This window comes from Parus major, chromosome 1 (genome assembly GCF_001522545.3).
Source record: "Parus major isolate Abel chromosome 1, Parus_major1.1, whole genome shotgun sequence".
NCBI lineage: Eukaryota > Metazoa > Chordata > Aves > Passeriformes > Paridae > Parus > Parus major.
This window is the reverse complement of record NC_031768.1, coordinates 29,778,432-29,792,872: the sequence shown is the minus strand read 5'-3', so window position 1 is coordinate 29,792,872 and position 14,441 is coordinate 29,778,432.

The window sequence follows — 14,441 nt, the reverse complement described above, 5'->3', positions numbered from 1 at the left end:
GGATCTGATCCCTCCTCTCCCTCTTTCCTGTGCCCACTACCCCCTTCCAGATCAGGTTAAGATGGGAATCCTGGAGCTGGTCCAGCTCTGCAAATAGGACCAAGGAGGTGAGCAAACAGTGAAACACATCAGACAGCTGAAGGAAAAAAGCCAGGTCCTTCTAAGTCTTTTTAACTTACAGGATCAATATTTGTGTAATATTCATGTCATAGGACTAAATATTTGCTATAGGATTAAGTATTTCAGCACTGCTCTAGTGACTTCACTAGCCTCCAGTGCCTGGGGCTGCTGGTAATGAGCTGGAGTCACATACCAAACTGAATTATTATTGCTAACACGTTTAGATGCAGCCTCATACCTGATGAATGACACCTGCTGTGAAAAATGAGTGATGCTATTTTTGGAAGGTATTTATCTGGTGTTTGGAGAGTAGCTTGAGACGTATGCAATTCAAATGCATTTCTTTAGGTAGGATAATGATCCTTACATTATCATATTCAATGAAAATATCTACAAGTGCATGTTCTCTATGTGCTGTATGTGTGCGAAATGTGTATCCTAGATACCTAATGGCAATGACAGATCCAAGCTGTAAATAAACTGATATGTCAGATGTGCATTACTGGGCCTAGATCACTAAAATTAGTAGGAACTGATTCTGGAAAGGAATGCAGGATTGGATCAAACACAGTAAAGACAAACATTATTATTTAATTTTTGGAGATTAAAGCAATATTACAGATTTAAACTTGGATGACATTTTGCACACCACTTGGAAAATCACATTACAGATTTGCCAAGGCACTTAGAGCTTAAAACTGCCTTATGGAAAAACTCATGATACTTTTTTGGAAAACTGCAGGTACATTCCCCCACTCTCTCCCTCCTTCTTCTACTGCCCTTACCTCTTCTAATCATGCTCCACAAGTAAAAACAAACTAAAATGATAAAATTTACAGACAATGTTTAGACAAGAAGGTTTTTTTGAAAATTAGTATTTTTTCACTTTTCCTGACTCACAGGTGAAAGCGGGAATTAACAGAAAGAAGCACAGGTGTGTTTGCACAGCTGTCTTGCTTGATCCCTATTGATAGAGACATTGCCCTGAACAGTTTTTAAAGTAGGCTTGAAGTGGGATTATAAATGTGGATTTTCTGATTTCTTTTTTCTTGAGACACCGCCTTGTTCCCAGTAGGGTCACTTGGACATTCAAAACAAATCAGTGAAAACCTTTTCCTCTCTTTCTCCCAGTAAGAAAACCCCAACATTTTCAAATGGCCAAGTTTCCACTGTCCCAAGGCTTTATGGCAGGCACATGCATGGCTGTCACTGGAAACGTCAATGATACTGCCATCAGTAGAGTTCTGTTCAAGGATGGACTCAGGAAAGAATCAGATCTGCAATATGAAATAAGCACTATCAGGACTGCAGGCTGGCAGGTCTGTGAACTAAAGATGGAGCAAAACCAAAGACCAGTATGATTCTGAAACCTTCCTTGCATTTACTGTTTTCTTTCCTTGTCTTCTTGTGGCTCAAAAAGCAGGTTATTTCTGGGGCAGGTGCCTGTGCACTCCTGTTCCCCAGGAGGAGTCAGAACCACGACAAGCCTGGTCTGGGTAAAGTACTTGTGCTGCTCTGTCCTCGGACCCCAGGCATGCCAGACCCCCATCTGCTGGGGACAGGAGGGAGGCACCCATACCCTGCCTCAGGGTTCTGCAAGAGTGATTCCCTGCCTTTCCAGCTAGAGCTGTCTGTTGGCTCCAGTCCCAAGAGCAGGCAGAGGCCCTTTGCCCATAAAGTGGTGTACAGCTGCATGCTTAGATCACCTGCCTGAACTGAAAGTACTCACATCCTAATCTAATCAGAAAATCCATATTCCTATGCTTACAGACCATAGGTTCACTCTCAGTATCACACTTGGTGGCCTCTGGCACTTGGTAGCACACTTCACTTGGGTTGGCACGTTCATGGGCTCACACCCATCAACATGCTTTTGAGATGCACAGGGTACACTTGCAAATGTACTTTCATTTTTCCCTCCAAAATACAGTTAGACACTTATTCCCTGGGTATTTTTCCATCAGCATAACTCAACAAAACTACTTTTCCCTTCTTAATTAGCAAATTGCTTATCAGCAAATAATTTTTTTCCCCATTTTATTTCACAATTACTTCCTTTCAGCTTCCAAACTAAATACCTTGCTTCACAAAACTCCTCTTTTGCAATACCATGACAGTCTATTATGGTATCTCAGAGTTCTCTAAACAGCCTTAGGTGCTTAACACATATATTCTTTAAACACTGTAATTTTACTCCTCACAGTGGGAAGCAGACATCATTCATAAAGTTCTTGTTTCCCCAGGAGATCAGCACTGACTAATGCTCTGCACAATTAAGTATTTTAATTTAACTGTGTGTGTGAGACGTTGAACCAGGAGCTTTTTCAGACCAGGGCATGCTTTGAAAAAGTGTAAGAAAGGCAGGTGCTTGAGCAAAAAAAATTCTTTTAAATAGTTTGTTTCCCACCCCACTCAAAATTTATCATACACTATACCATGTCCCAAAAGAACAGGTTCAGTGAAAAGCTGTCATTCAGTGATAGATTGGACATACACACAGAGGCAGTAACCATGTAGGATAAACAGGGCTTTTATGCCAGCACAGAGTTTCTCTTCAGTGATGATGAAAAATATGTATTCTACAGGAGATTGAGTTGTCTGTAATTTATGCTGTAGTTATTGGTACTAATTTCTCATGCTCATCTATCAGTTTCCAATCTTTCTCTCAGTAATATGCACTCAATTTTTCAGTCTATATTCCTGTTAACTGCTGAAATTATCTCTTGTAAGTACTGCTCAGTAGATCTATTAAATGCATTGAAAGTATTTACTGTAAAATCCAACTGAAATTTGTCTAGTTAGTTTTCCCAGTATGCATTAAGTAATGTGTGAATAATAAAACAATGGAAATAATGTATCTTCTCCTTATCACTGAAAAGCACATTTATCTACCAAAATGACCTAACAAAAGTAGACCTTCCTCAGCATATGAACCAAGACATGCACACCTTCTGTCTAGAGCTGCAAGTTAATGATGATTAGGGTTTGGCATTTTATTATGGCTGTATTAAAATTTTCTATTAAACATAATATCCTCTGTTGACTAAAACTTGTTAAGTTTTAAGTTACTGTGAATTATATCCAAGATTTAGCTAAACTAGTGTTTTGCAATATGCATTGATAAGTATTTCTCATTTCTTCATTCCCTAGAAGTGCAAGCAAAAGATACCACTAGTAATGTGTTCAGCTTTGAGGGAGTTTTGTGAACAGGTAAGGATTTCATACCCTGGATCTCATGCGAGAACTAAAACAAGTGGAGAAAGAGACTCCGGTCAACCTCCATCTTTCACAGGAATCAACAACTCAACAACTAAAAATGTCTGACCAAAACAAAGGATTTTACTGGGACAAAATCCAGTATCGAATCTCTGAAAGTGATTTTTTTTTTTTCCCCTTAGGAAAAAAATGCATATTTTATATTCATTAGGAGTGTCTTTCTACAGTCTTTCTTGCTTGGGCTCCTAGAGTTGATTATCATACAATCCTGGAGAAGTGCACATTGAGGGGTTCCAAGACAGGAACAGATTCCAAAAGGGTTTGAATTACTTCATGGAGAAGAGAGCCCAAGGAGGTGCTACGTAAAGTTGTCTGGATGCATCCTTTAGCATACAAAATACCCAAGTGGTTGTTGATTGCTGAAGTTGTGATGGCACAGAAAGGGAAGGATCATTCTCTTTTGCACTGTCTCCTGACTGTCTGCATTGAAAACTGTATGTGAGGTTGAATGGACCTTAACTTTGGTCTAGTTCTAGTTCAACTTCTCTGGTAAGTTTTGGTGGCAATCAACTCTGTTATTTTAATGGCTACAATTTCAGGATCATATTCTTTGGGTGGTGCATTCAGGTGCTCTTTCAGAAATTTAATTTTAGTTCTCAGGAATATGAAATTTCAAATTAATTTCATCTATATAAAACATACTCTGAAGCAATTTATTCTGTTTTCAGACCTGTCACTTCAATGTTCAGTCTTGACAACATGAGAAGTTCAACACTGAGGTAATGCATGCAGAACAGAAGGCCACTCACCTGCCCAGATGAGTCTTATATATTATAATCCTTATAGGGGGGGATTGAGCTGCTGATAGGGGTGCTCAAATTTAGTTGAATGCAATACAGCTATCTCTGTGTGAGCTACATAGCATCAATGGAAGTTTAGTCAACAGGGAATAGAGTTGAGAGAGAAAATTCATATTGTTAGAAGGTAAGCTCCATCACTTGCTTAGCTGAACTAATCTGGCTCCATTGGCTGTAGTCTTTAGATCTCCAGTGGATATTGCAGAAGCTTAGGTAGACAGGTAGACATAATTCAGATTCTTTGAAAGGGGAGCTGAAGTAATTAATAATTTCAACTAAAGTCTATAGCGTTAGAAATAATTAGTCTATGCCGGATGGATTTGGTATGTTTAGAAGCCTCAGATTTCCCCTACACCAGACCATAGCTCTTCCTTCTGTGAAAGGAACAATTCCTTCAGGAAAGCTCAGTGCTTTCAGATGCATAAAGTTTGCTGTATTTCCTTCATGACGTCAGCTGGGAACTCCCTTCTTGGTACAAAGAGGGACTGTGCTTCGGCATCAGGAAGCCTGACTAGCTGTTGACAACCAAGTGAGTTCCTGAGGTTGCACATAAGCTTATTTTCTGACTTTAGGAGATTTTTTAAAATCCTGGATACTGCCTCTCTGAAAAGAGATACACTATGGCTATGTTTACATGAACAGCTTGCAATTTCCAGATGTATTGGAGTTATTGTCTGAAAGTCTAAAGTTGATTAAAATCTGAGTCCTGGCATTCACATCTGTCTCTGAGAGGGCATGGCTGCAGCACCCAGGCCTGGAGTGCTAGTGTATGGTGCCATTTCAATGGAGAAAGTGCTTGGGAACCAAGGCTCAGACTGCAGACCTCGCTGTGCCAAGCTTGTATAAACAAACTGATCCACCATAGCAAGATAAGGCGTAGCATCACGCACATGAGAACTGAAAACAACTCGAGTATGTCTATGAAGACATATCTGATTTTATTATTAAAGCAAAAAATGAACACAAAGCAGCACTAGCATTATGTTTCTCCCCTAGTATTATTAAAGGATCAGTTTAGCCAATTGTGCTTTGCCCCATCAAACAGGAGGGGTTTCTCAATGCCCCATCCTTCTTTAGCAGCTAAAGACCAAGGGAGAGGAGTTTATGTAATTTGACTGTGCTACATTTATCTCTACCTGGTGACGATTTTGTCATGCTGGCTGAGTGCTGCACTTCTGTACCTCATCCCCAGGATCATGTCTCTGCATTTGGAGCTTAGAACATAACAATGTCAGATCTTCTGAAGAGAGCTAAAGTTGTTTCATCCCTTTGCCCTAAGACACATAGAATCATGTCATCTTTTGACTCAGGTCCCATGTCCTCAACATTCAGCTACAGCATAATTTATCTTTCTTTTCCCCTCTCTCTTGACAATTCTTTTTTGCTTATCTGTTGAGCAGGAAGATATGGGGAAGGGGGGAATCTGAGATGTGGGTAGGTGAAATGACTTTCCAGTGGCAATAAAGCAGCTCACTGAACTTCAGACTTATGCTGAAGTATCCAGGGCCTCAGCAAAGTGTTTGCATCACCAGGTCACACCAAACCCTGCAAGTCTTGGTCCACACCTCCCTCCAGACTCCTGTGCATCTCATCATGTCTTCTTGATCTCTCCTTTTCTCAACACCTCACATGTTCTTCAATGGGCTCTTCACCCTTGCTTCATGCCTTGCTAATATACTGCCAATACCCTTCTCTCCACCTGCTTTTCCAAAAGCCTCCTTCTTTACCAGGCAGGAATGAATGGCTCTGTGCCATCTTGCCATGTTGGCCTCGTATTGTTGCAATTGTACAACACACTCAGATTTCTGTTTGAATAGCAAAATGTTACTCAGCTTCCACTGTGAATAGTGGCTGCCTGGGGCAGGCATGCTTGCAGAAAAGATCTTTGCTCTCTATCTAAAAAAAAAATAATCAAAGAAAGGCAAAAGTCAAAAGCTCGTCATGCCCCAAAGAAATGTCTGTATCTCTGTGGAAGAGTTCCAAGTATATAAGCCAAGCTGAAGTGGTAAGGGTAGTGAATTTTCAGATCAAAGGTTTTGAAAATATGAAGTTCTGTTTGTGTGATGCAGACCAGAGCTTTTTGTGCTTCTCAGAAGTAGCAAACAGGCCAGCACACTCATGCCAGTAAAGCATTAACATCAGCTTTTGAAAGCTGAATGCCACTGCTGATTATTGCAAGAAGACCTGGAGCAGAGCTTATTTTAATTGAAATGAAGCTTTCAGGCCATTTCACTCACTCTCATAAACCAGCTGGAGATACTTAGGCACAACTTTGGAAAGGCATTTGAAGGCACGAGTTCAATATTTGCGCTCCATGTCACTTGGTTTGAGGTAGTCAGGCTAATCCCAGGGTGGCAGGGAATACAGGCCAGTGCTGCCGGAGGAAATGGTGGAAAACCTGAGGGTGGGCATCAGCTGGGGAATTTGGGGGGTGGAACCAAGTGGGAAATAGGTATCGGTTACCCTGGAAGTAGGGGATGTCGGACTGAAACTTAGGTCATCACTGCTAGTTTTCTATAGTGCCGTATCAGTCTCACTTAGTAGTAGCAGCACAGATTAGATTAAATTTGTGAGACTTAATACACCTAGCAAGGTTTGTGAAATGAAAAAGGAACTTGGTAATTATGATATTTAAAACTGATTTCAATTAATGCAAACATCTCACTGCATCTTTAAGGGCAGGGAGGATATTTTTAAACAAACAGGCTTCCTTCCTGCAAGTAATAGATTGTAATAGCAACTGGCAGAAGGATTCATCTATTTTAGCTGTTCTCATGGTTTCATCAGTTTTAGCTCTAACAAAAACATTTAAAAGAAGGGAGTACATTCTATTGCAAGGAAATTGTCAAAGGATTTCTTTTTATTATTCTATTCTGTCCTGTCATACTTTTATTTTCACAAGTTTAGAACATTTTGAAACATTTCCTTTTGCTGTTCAAGCTTTCTGTGATTGATCCCCCTTCCCCTCCCAGCACGGCTGTTTTTTGCGTACATACTTAAATATAGCCCCTTCAAAAATCTTGGAAGTTACAATGAATAAGAATACATTTTCTCTTTAGCAATATTCTAGCCATTCTTTTCTTTCAATAGAGTGAAATATGTAGATAAATTAAGACAAATTTCTATTATTTTGGATTCAGATGTGCTATTTAAACAAATAAAAGTTAAGCGGAAAGAAGTGTTCTGGTGCTCGTGTAACTGAACTGTACTATGCATCTCAGAACGTTTTAAAGACACAAGAGCCATAACCCTGTGCTAGCTAATATTAGTGAAGGAAAAGCAAGAACACCATCATGCACCTGCACAGATTTAGTGTGTGTGCACTTGGATTGCCTGTTGAACACTACACGCAGTCCTGGTCCTCACCTTAAAGGAAATACAGTGGAAAACTTTCAGAGAAGTTCAGATCATCACAGGGATGATCAAAAACACAGAGAAATTTCCATACTAGGAAAAGTGATGACTGAGATGGAATATGACATATGTCTATAAAACCACAAAGAACATAAAGAGGATAAAGAAAGACTTATTGCTCTCCTTCTCTTCCAACCCAAGAACAAAAAGGTACCAAATAACACCAGCAGGTTCAAATTGAGCAAAACCAGATGGCTCTTCATAAAATGTATAGTTAAGCTGTGGGGTTCTCTGCAGGAAGATGTTGCTTATGGTGGTTACATGGGCGTATGGGAAGCTCCCGAGCATAAACTATTGACAGCTGAGAAAGCACTCCAGGGAAGTGTGTGCCTATGCTATTCTTACTCATTTCCTCAGACTTCTCTTTCTGGCCACAGTTAGAGGCAGCATACTTTAGTCTGACCCTCCATTTCTGTTCTTATTTTAATAATTACTTCCTGATAAAACCACCTAAATCCCTTTCTTTGCCCCATATACCTACCCAAACTCAGGTAGGAGTAGGACTGCTATTGCAGGTATGTCTGCTTGTAACAAAGTGCTGAAGTAAATGATTTACTAAAATACATGCAGCAAATCTAATCAGCAAACTGTGCTGGCATCAAGAACAGGAAAAGATGATAAGTGCGTCAAGAATGACCCAGTAATTCAGTTATTTTAGAGTCTTGTAACAACTGGCACTACAACAACACAGCATGTGAAACTCTTGTTTTTAAAAAAAAAGTGTTTCTCCACATGAAGTGGCAGCCATTGCATTATAAATGATGGACTGCTCTCATCTACAATCCAACCTGGCAGAAATATGTTCTTGACCAATGTTAGCATTAAGAATGCTGAGACTCACTCCTCATCCAAATCACAAAGGTGCAAACTTCCCCTTGGAGACATACTTCCTACACAGATCCTATAAATAGCCCTTTGGAAAATATTTTGCTCTATTTAGCATTTTATTAAAAGCATTGTGTAAAATGAATTCTCCGTTACTCTGCACTGTTCATCTGCATGTAATACCAATGGTAACTGATTTTCTGATGGTGCATGAACTGCTAATGTAAAATGTCTGCAGAAGACTTAAAGGTGAAATCTATTCTCCCTGCAGAAAGCCTGTATAATCTTGTTTTACACAGGAGAAGTGTATCTTAAAGAAACGAGAGGGCAATGCAGTTCCTGCATGCCACTTACTGCTCCAACCTATAGTGAGGAGGTAGCACAAGCCCAGCCTCACCATGACCTCTGCAGAGGTGGCAGCATCAGCCAGATAATGGTGACAATTGAAACATCATTTATCCAGCATTAAATTCCTAACACAATTTTACATCGGCAGCTCAATTAAATACATATTCTTCACTTAGGCTGTGTGTTTGCATCCACACGTGCCACAGTGTTTTCATCTCTGCACTCACCATTCCATTCCCTGCAAACCTTCTGGCTGCTCCCAGTGGCATGGAGAGGGAGGACACTGGCTGCCTCCCTGGACTCGTGTCTATGTGTAGTCGGTGCCACCACACCAGGATCAGGCCCTGCAGGCTGAAACAACTCACCGCCTTCTCAGCAAACAGAGCTGAGGGCAAACATTGCCTACAGAATCTGCTGATGCCGGAACACTGCAATTACTTCTGAAATCTAACCTAATTACAGTTGCTGAAGAAATTTTCTCCATCCTCTCTGGCTCATTTACAGTTCTCCCACATTCTCCTTTATGTCTCCTTTCTCTGAGTCAATATTTACCTTTTTAACACTTTCTCTTCCTCTGCTTCCTTCCCTCCTGCAATCCTGTGTGGAAGGGGAATACCACAGACTCTTCTAGCAGCTGCTTCTGTGCACTGCCTGCCCTAGAGGTGGAGGCCAAATGCACCCTTCAAGTTCTTACAGCCCCATCTCTGACTTTGCAAAATCAAGGGAACACCTCATCTAGTTTTGCATTACTGAAATTGTTTTGTTTGTATTTTGACACTCCCCCAGGGCAGTTGCAATGAACTAAGAACCACATTTGCATCAATATGAGAGTGAGGAGCTGACACGTACGAAAAAAGGAAGAGCAGTCCATGAACTTGCCCATTTTCTTTGACAATAGAGAAAGGAAATAATCTAGCTTAAAGGAAAAAGTTTTCTGATTTTTTTTTTTTTTTACTGTATGACTCTGCTCGAACTAAGTTTGAAACAGCAAAGTAAATTATTTTTAAATGTATGGTCTAATTTAGGAGAGTTTTTTATAAATTGTTACCAGGAATTTAGTATCTGTTTGAATAAGGATGAGCACACAGAAGAACACACCAAGAGCCTCATTGAGATCTAGTGCCTATGGACTGCAGTAACTTAAGTTCAATCTTAAAAAAGATTGAAAGGCACAATGAAGAGATTCATCTGATAACAGCAGATAAATTCAGACTTCCACACTGTCTTGATATTGATAGTTGTTTACTGCTCTGAGAATCATAGATGACAGAGCTGAATATGTGTGGACAGATTATATACCCCCGAGATTGAATATTTCTTTATATTTCTTTTGTTGCTTACTAAACTTTCACATTTAAATGATCCATATTTCTAGTAGCATGTCTTGTGACTAGCAATAACATCATGAGCTTAAGGTAGGTGCAAGAGTAGAGTGTCGCACAGAATCAAAGCAAGCTGAGAAGAATTTGAAAGAGTGAGTGTAAGGTGGTGAGTAGTGTAACTCCAAATATGTGACCAAAACTGCATGAAGTACAAGGTCTCTATAAAACTGGCCAGGAATTAAAATACTTATACAGGTCCACAGGAATATGTGCCTGCCAAAAAAAAGTACTAATATAGTGCAGTAGTAATGTAAGATGTAAGATGTAATAACTAATAGCAATAGTCTTTTGTTCTCAGTCAAGGTAAAAACAAAGATGCTGCGTTTGCATTCTGACTTCTCCCAGCTGTTTTTAATTCAGTTGTAGCACTACAACCCCTATTATCTTCCATTTCACTGGGACTTCCAGAGCAAAAATAACAGATCACTTACTCCTGGGTTTGAGTTTGAGCTTCCTTTCCTTGAACAGCTCTCAAATTTGAACAAACTCCATCAGCCTGATTTGAGACCAGAGCCTTTTACCCAGGCAAGAACATGTCATAGCTTCTTATTCCTATTAACCAGCACAGTCACACTGAAACTGGATGTATTCCCATGAGATGTATTCCCCTTCTGCTGTAAGTGAACCAAAGGTCTTGTAGGGGCCAAGAGGTGCACTGGCACAAAACCAGTCAGCCAGAGGGTAAGTGGATCATCTCTTTCCCACACGAGAAGGAATTATTTCCACAGCCTTGAGTTTTGGCTCATCAGGCTCACACACACACATGCAGTATGCTCCATGGCAATCCAGTGCACACGTACAGCTCATGCTGTCTGGAAGTTCCTCCCAGGAAAGATGCAAATGCTCAGCCACAAGATTTCCAGCAAGCTTTAGGGCTTTCTGGGCACCCAGCAGCAATTTCAGCCCTTCCAGACAACAAGTCTATTCAATGTTTAGTAACTAATTTTTCAACCCACAACTTCTTCCTCCCCACCCTTTGCTTTAACCACTTAAAGGAAACTCACTACCCCTTTTTTGAATAAACTGAGAAAGTCAAACCCTCAGGTAGTTTCTACACCTGGCTTAGTTCTTCCATGAAAACACTGGCAAAGGATTTTTTTTCAAAACCAGATCTGACAGAAATAAGTTCAAATCAGGAAATTGTCTCTTCTCTTGTAGTAAACATGCAAAAAAACAGGGAGTTTGGTTTTCTAAGAGAACAGATCCTGAAAACCCATCAAGCATCCTACTCCAGTGCTTGGGGCAGCTCCAGTAGGATGCATCTGAAGTCCAATTCACTGTGGCATCTCTCTGCTTTTCCCTGCTTCGAAGACTCTGCTGCTGGTTGTTAAGTATGCACTACCTCTCCCTCCCTCAGGAAGCTGCAAGCCACAGAATGAAAAATAATGCTGATCCCCAGAAGACTATTCCTCCCTGCAGAAATTTCTAACAAAATTGGTTACAGAAGTACATTACCCAAAGAAGGAGCTCCTCACATCTGTCCTCTTGCTCCCATGCTTGCCTCCCCCAGCCAGCCTGTCTGGAAAGAAGCACAGGACTCCCAGCAGACACAGCTGGTGCAATTCCTCTGACTAACACAAGACGTTTGATTTATTTGCCATTTATTGGTTCCTATTGCTTTCACTTTCAACGTGGAAGGTGGGAAAAGTGGCCCAAAGTCTGTTGTGGCCCTTAATTAATATGAATCCAATTAATTTTTGTCCATCTCCTTACTTTCTTGAAAATTAAAGAGAACAGTTTCATATTCATTGGAATTGGTCAGGTCTTTGTGGGTCCTTTATTTTTTTTCCATCATGATCCTTTCCCCTACAGTGCCATGTCTGACTTTTGCACCACTGTTCCCATTTATGTTGATTAGAGAATGATTATTTGGCAGAACGCTATTTACCTCTACACAAACACCAGTCCAAATGTAGGCTTCACATTTAATTTAAGGGCTGCAAATGGCATCCTATCTTCCCACAACATCTACTGGTGTCTGCTGAAAATTAAAAGCCTTTATATAGCACAGATAATCAGAGAATCATCACAGAACCTTTTGGGTTTGAAAGTACCTTAAAGATCATCCTGCCATGGGCAGGGACATCATCCATTAGACAAAGTTGCTCAAAGGTCCATCCTACTCGGCCTTGAACACTGTGAGGATGGGGTAACAACAACTTCTCTGGGAAACATTTTAGTGCCTCACCACACTAACAGTAAAAAAAATCCAAACCTTTTCTCTTTCATTGTAAAGCCTTCATCCCTTGTCCTGTAACTACGTGATCTTACAAAATGTGATTCTACTGCTTTCCTGTAGGCCCTCTTTAGGTACTTGGGAGATCTCTGCTTCCAGATTGTGGCAACCAGCCTCTGTCTCTGAAGCTAAGGGATGTCCAAGGTAGCCCCTGTGCCAAAGGTTATGCCTTGCAGCGGCAGCACCTCATAAATTTAACTCCTGGTAGCAAGAGAAAGCAAACCAGCAGAGTTAAACACAATGTGTCTGGGATGAACTCACACCCAACCCCAAATCCCTCCCATGCTCTTGCCACAATGGAGCAGCAGGGGCCCCGGGGTGCTGCTGTTCGCTCAGGCTCTTCCCCTTGGCCCTCCACCCTGGGAGACACCTAGCCTGTGGTTCATGGCCTATGGAAAACCCTGTTGCCTCGTTTCTGGGCTGTGAAGGTTGGCCAGCTTATTCTAGTTGAAACAAAAGGGATTGTGTCTTTGGATCACAGGCTCCTGGTGTCTGAAAAGTTGCTTACAAATATTTCATTATTATTAAAAGATTTCATTCTTTAAAATTGAACACTGGGCTCCTTGCCTAAAGCTCTTACATGCAGCATCTAGCATAACCCTTTGGTTAATTTCCAATCCAAACGTGGTATTGACAGCATTGGGTATTTTCCTTGTGTCACTGGACAGAGAAAAAAAGGCTGTGTGTTTTGAATGACTGGTATTTCACAATGGGATTCAGGTATGAGCTGGGAAAAGCCTGCCTCACCCTCAGCCACTCTACTCTTTGTTGCCCTAATTAAAGTTTACTCTGGTAACCTAGGGAATGAATTAAGAAATAAACCTCAACCAGTCTTGCTTGTTCACTTGTGCAATGGTGTCCTTAGAAATTCACAGAGAAAATGTTAAAACACAGCATGGAAGAGATGTAATTTTGTACATGTGCCCCTTTGTCTCTCTGATTGCATTTCTTAATCTGGTATTTTCCTTAAGGTACTTGGTTTCCCAGCTTCTGAAAGCACAGGGTTGGTTTGGGGAAAGGATTTTAGCAGGTTTCCAAAAGGACTGGAATATCAAATCATGGAGTGTATATAATCATGGGAAGTTCCTTTTCTCTAACCTTACAAGGCTTGAAGGTTTTATGTTATACTTCACTGTGCAACACAAGTAAAGTACCTTAGGAACAGAAATGTCTTTTATTCCACTCCCCATGTATCTGATGCTTTATTCCCTCAGGCACTATGTGTTTGCCAAAGGATTGTTTAACCACTGTTTGACAATTTCCAAATGGGAAAAAATGCTGGGTTTCATCCAAAGGAAGGGAGGAGCTTTTTGAAGTTTTGTATTTAATCTTGGTTAAAAGTAAACAACTTTACTCTTTCAACATTAGTCATGCCTGTTGTATAAAGGATGGTGTAAAAGTCCTCAGCAAAGGATCACAACATTTTTCCATCCTTTGTAGTTATTTACATTTGCATTGGGGATTGAATTGGATCAAGTAACTGGCTGGATAAGGTGTATGGCAGGAGGCGGACATCACAGCAGGGTAACTGGGTGAGCTAGGTGGTGGGGGGTAGTGGGAGAAGCAGCATAGCTCCTCGCAGGAGCCAGGTAGCTGGGGCAACCATCAGTCCATATGCTGCACCCACACACGCACACCCGGAGTGGGCAGTGTTCTCTGCTGGTGGGTATTTCGCGAGGATTAACGTGTCTTTACAAAAGGAGGCATCGGGGGACATGGGGAAACAGCGCCTGGCCCAGCACACAAACTCTGCTTGGAAGACGCATGGCTGTGCTGTCAGGCCTTTTTATAGGGACAGAGCTTGCACCTCGATACGGGGGCTTTTCCTCCCCAATAAAACCCCCCTCTAAACAGAAGGAAAATACAACTCTCCTGAAAGCAAATACTGTATCTCGGGGAGAAACCCCTTCTGCCGGTGGAAGAGGTGTGTGCCAGCAGTGCCAACAAGCCCCGGGTGCATAGGCGGTGCGAGGGCTCCAGCGGGCAGGGGGCAATAGCCGGCGGGGCCCGGGGGACGCGGCTCCCGGGGCTGCAGCGGCGGGG